General features: G+C 43.3%; 1 non-coding gene and 1 pseudogene across 2 annotated transcripts in view; one reads left to right on the top strand and one right to left on the bottom strand.

Moving 5' to 3' along the window:
• The window catches only part of LOC102742580 (large ribosomal subunit protein eL37-like), a 10,347-nt pseudogene extending 5,614 nt beyond the window's left edge, over positions 1-4,733 (top strand). Inside the window, exon 2 of the transcript XR_014143250.1 lies at positions 4,218-4,733. The product of XR_014143250.1 is annotated as a large ribosomal subunit protein eL37-like (transcript). The remainder of the gene's footprint in view (positions 1-4,217) is intronic.
• On the bottom strand, positions 902-974 carry TRNAR-CCU (transfer RNA arginine (anticodon CCU)). Its single transcript has one exon. It is a non-coding gene; the product is annotated as a tRNA-Arg (tRNA).
• Positions 4,734-5,259: the final 526 nt, after the last annotated feature.

The raw sequence follows: 5,259 nt of genomic DNA, 5'->3' as shown, positions 1-5,259 counted from the left end.
ATAGGGAAGACCTGAAGCTTGCTGACAATCAAATAGAGTAAAGGAGGGGAGATCTCAGGCCAGCAGGCTGAGCAAGGCTGGAATCAGGTAAGCAGAGGTTACAGGGCTGTGGGAAAGAGGCACCAATAGCATCTGTTTAAAAGGGATTACAAGATTTGCCTGGTAAAACATTAATGATCCACCATTTTGTTGAGGCTTTAGCTTGCTTTCTGTAATTACTGATATATATGCCCATCTTATTTTGGAGGAGTTTGTTTCTGCAAGAGAAAATGCCCAATAAGCCATTGCTGTTCAACTATTATCTTTTAAAAATTTTTTCATTTTGTTGTGGTAAGTCCGCTTCAAATGACAGCTACTCTCTTACAAATTTGTAAGCTGACTATTTAAGTCATTATCTCAATCTATTCACAACATAGTAAGAAGAGTGTTTTTGTCTCCATTTTTCAGGGTAAGGATTTTATAGATGAAATGAAGGGAGAATAGCTGTTACCCAAAGGGTGAATAAGGATTTGAGCCTGGGTTATCTTTTTCCAAAGCTCATGCTCTTTTCATTTCACTGTATACTGAGGAGTATCATAGACTGTACCAGATTTTTAAATCAAATCGATTTTACAAGTTGTCTTTTCACAATACCACATCTTTTATTTATTTATTTATTCATTTTTTTTTTTAAAGTAGACTCCAGGGGCGCCTGGGTGGCTCAGTCGTTGGGCGTCTGCCTTCAGCTCAGGACATGACCCCAGAGTCCTGGGATCGAGCCCCACATTGGGCTCCCTGCTCGGCGGGAAGTCTGCTTCTCCCTCACCCACTCCCCCTGCTTGTGTTCCCTCTCTCTCGCTGTGTCTCCCTCTGTCAAATAAATAAATAAAATCTTTAAAAAAAAATAATAAAGTACATTCCACACCCAACGTGGGGCTTGAACTCACGACCCTGAAATCAGGAGTCACATGCTCTACCGACTGAGCCAGCCAGGTGCCCCCATAATACTGTATCTTAATACTACATTAATTTCTATTTTGGTGGATTCTAGTTTTTAAAATGGCACTAAATTTGGTGCATTAATACCACGGCTATCCAGAACCCAAAGAACCTTGGAGGAAGGGAACTATTCTGAGTAGGCAAAAATAGTTGTCACGAAGTCCGATGCCCTAGAGTTCATGACTATTTTTTTTTTAAAGATTTTATTTATTTATTTGACAGAGAGAGACACAGCAAATGAGGGAACACAAGCAGGGGGAGTGGGAGAGGGAGAAGTAGGCTCCCCACAGAGCAGGGAGCCCGATGTGGGACTCGATCGCAGGACCCCAGGACCATGACCTGAGCCGAAGGCAGACGCTTAACGACTGAGCCACCCAGGCGCCCCGAGTTCATGACTATTCTTAAAAGAGTCATAGGGAGCAGGGTGTTTGAAGGCAAGACAGAGGAAAATAGAGAGAGATATTCAGGCTACTGTGTGCAGTGTGCAGTGTGTGCAAATGGTAGCTGATGGTGGAAAAGCCACAGGCGGGGACCAGACCGTGACGAGATTTGTGCCTTAAACTAAAGGGTTTGGATTTTATTCTGAATCCTATGCAGTGCCTTTGAAGGAGTGCAGGCAGATGTGCCCCCGATTAGACTTTTGTTTCAGAAAGATCATTGTAGGATAGATCACAGGATCTCACTGGATCAGAGCCGGAGAGAGCAGTCAAGATGTCCCTGCAGTAAAATGGAAAAAAAGCGGCAAGAGCCTGAAATTATGGCCATTGTGAAGAAAGAGAAAGGGACTGTTAAGAAAGAAACTGGTATGAAGAGAATTTAATAACTGATGTGGGGAAGATTGGTGGAAGAGAAGAAGGAGATTCCGATTATCCCTGAATTTCTGGTTTTCACTGTGGTTTGCACTGAGAGAAGCAGCTGACGTTGGTTTTGGTCATGCTGTGTGGGGTGCTTACTGGGTCTGAATAGTTGACCTATAAAAGATGTTTTATCCTCATCCTGGTCTTTCAGTATTATTTTTCTCCATATGCCCTTTTGCACTTAAAGAAAAAAAAAGATGCATGGAAGTGAAGGAACTATTTCAAGGACACCCACTGAATCTATGCTTACATGTCAAATTGAAAAAGAAAATAGAGATACTTATCTTAAAAGCTAAGTAACATATAAAACACTTTTAGTATAAACAGGAAAATAATTGTTTGGGGATCTAGACATTATTTTGTCACTGAGGTAAATTAGTCTTTATTTCTCTCCGGTTCTCTCTTATCTATGTTTTCAAAGTTACATTTATGTGCGATCTGCAAACCAAGGAAATTTGCTATTCAAATTTTCCTAGTTGCCTGTGAATATTCTGCTCCAATTTACAGATTCTTAGATCACATTTTAATTGATAAAAAACATAAAGGGTCAAATGCATATTCTCTCATCTATAAAATTGTATCTAACTTGATTTCCTCTGATTTTGTTCCCTTCGTTACCTCACCAAGAGCCAACATCTATTAGGAAAAGAAATTCTATCATGTGGCAGAATTCTTAAATATTTTATAAAGTTGTTTTCTGTTCTACTTTCTTCTTTGACAAGAGTGCTTTTAAACAAAAAAGAGTGGGGCACCTGGGTGGCTCAGTCGGTTAAGCGTCTGCCTTAGGCTCAGGTCATGATCCCAGCGTCCTGGGATTGAGCCCCACATTGAGCTCCCTGCTCAGCAGGGAGTCTGCTTGTCCCACTTCTTCTGCCTGCCACTCCCCTTGCTTGTGCTCTCCCTCTCTCTCTGTCAAATAAGTAAATAAAATCTTTAAAAATAAATACATAAGTAAAAAATTTTAAAGAAATTTATTTATTTATTTTAGAGAGAAAGAACAAGGGGGAGGCAGGGAGAGGGAGAGAAACTTTTTAAGCAAACTCTGTGCCCAGCATGGAGCCCCATGTGGGGCTAGACGTGAGGCTCGATCTCATGACCCTGAGATCAGGACCTGAGCCAAAACCAAGGGTCAGATGCTTAACCAACTATGCCAGACGCCCCTAGAAAACTGCTTTTTTTTTTTTTTTTTAAGAATTTATTTATTTTAGAGAGAGAGAGTGAGAAAGAGCATGAGAGGGGAGACAGTCAGAGGGTGAAGCAGACTCCCCATTGAGCAGGGAGCCCAATGGGGGACTTGATCCCAGGACTCCAGGATCATGACCTGAGCTGAGGCAGTCGCTTAACCAACTGAGCCACCCAGGCGCCCTAGAAAACTGCTTTTTGAAGGAATACTATTTCACATTTTCTGAATCACTTTCTATAGCTGTTTCAGCAATTGTGAGGTGAAATGTGTCCTCAATTTGTAGTTCTCTTCAGGCTTCCCCCCCCTTTTTTTTTTAAGATTTTATTTATTTGGCAGAGAGAGGCACAGCGAGAGAGGGAACACAAGCAGGGGGAGTGGGAGATGGAGAAGCAGGCTTCCCACCGAGCAGGGAGCCCGATGTGGGACTCAATCCCAGGACCCCGGGATCATGACCTGAGCCGAAGGCAGATGCCTAACCACTGAGCCACCCAGGTGCCCCTTCAGGCTTCCCTTTACTTCACAGTTTCCTAACTGCTCTGAATGGTCACTATTATCTATTGGAGGGGGTGGGGAGTAATACTACCTTAAGACACTATGACACTTCCTGTCTTTCAATAAGGAGTTGTTTCAATCACTAGAGCAAGTCTATAAAAGAGTACTTCACCTGTTTGACCTACTCAGCTGATTTTCACGTTGGCTCTTCATGTACCAGGCATATTGCCCTCGATGAACTGGAAGATATCCCAGTGGATAAGAAGGTCAGAAGCCTTCTGGAGGTGTCTTTCAGTCTAAGATTACTGTTTTTGTCCCTGAAGGTCAAAGTAAATCGTGTTGACCAAATGGTAGAACATGCAATCACAATGATATTTTCTAACTATACATTTTCTATTGGAAAGACTGTCCTGTATCTCATCCAGGACCTTACTCAAACGTGCCATCACACTCCTGAAACCAAGGCTGGGCCTATATTAATTTCATAACATGACCCTGGACTTTTAGAGTCCCTTATATTTGATTTATTAAAATGCGTTGTGATAGAAGATGCTGTGGTGTCTGATAATACCACATTACTTATGGTATTAAGGCTTATACTACACTGCAATCAATAGAAATGACCTACGGATGCATGCAACAACTTGGCTGAATCTCCAAGGAATTTCTCTGAACGATAAATGTCGATCTCAACTCTTTGGTCTCAGCTGCAGGAACGAGATGACGAAGGGGATGTCATCTGGAGAGCATTGCAATGAGACATGCATGCTGTACCATTGCTGTGGTCTAAGACCTACCACCTTCAGAAGTCAGCCCGTGGCCAATACGGCTCTCCTGCCAAGTGGGAGTGGACGTGTGACTGGAGTGCCAAGGCTAGAAGACCAAATACCACCACGACAGATCAGATCAGGCACCTACAAATTGCATTTCACAGATTCAGGCCTGGATTTCGAGAAGGAACAACACCTAAACCCAAGAGGGCAGCTGTTGTAACATCCAATTCATCTTAAGCATTTCAACAATGAGGATTCACACAATAAATGTTCTGGTTTAAAAAAAAAGAGTCAGTGGCGCCTGGGTGGCTCAGAGGGTTATGCATCTGCCTTGGACTCCCGTTGTGATCCTGGGACCCAAGGATCAATCCCCTCCCTGCCCCACTTGCAGGCTCCCTGTTCAGCGGGAAACCTGCTTCTCCCTCCTCCCCTGACCCTCCCCCCCGCTTGTGCTGTCTCTCATTCTCTCTCTCAAATAAATAAATAAAATCTTTTTAAAAAGTCAATCTAAAAAGGCAACATTCTGTATGATTCCATTTCTATAACATTTTTTCAAAGATTTACTTATTGTGGCGCCTGGGTGGCTCAGTTGGTTGAGCGTCTGCCTTCAGCTCAGGTCATGATCCCAGGGTCCCGGGATAGAGCCCCACATCAGGCTCTCTGCTCAGCAGGGAGTCTGCTTCTCCCTCTCCTTCTGCCTGCAGCTCCCCCTGCTTTTACTCTCTCTCTCTGTCAAATAAATAAATAAAATTAAAAAAAAAAGATTTATTTATTTGAGAGAGAGAGAGCACAAGAGGGAGAGGGAGAAGCAGGCTCCCCACTGAGCAGAGGAGCAGGGAGCCCACTGCTGGGTTCCATCTCAGGACCCCGGGATCATGACCTGAGCTGAAGGCAGAGGCTCAACCAACAGAACCACCCAGGAACCCCTACCCTATAAACATTTTTTAAATGACAACATTGTAGGGGCACCTGGGTG

The sequence above is a fragment of the Leptonychotes weddellii genome, chromosome 2, assembly GCF_054177405.1.
Source record: "Leptonychotes weddellii isolate Sample4059 chromosome 2, ASM5417740v2, whole genome shotgun sequence".
Classification (NCBI taxonomy): Eukaryota; Metazoa; Chordata; class Mammalia; order Carnivora; family Phocidae; genus Leptonychotes; species Leptonychotes weddellii.
Note: the sequence above shows the minus strand (reverse complement) of the source record. Positions and strands in the feature narration are given on the sequence as shown.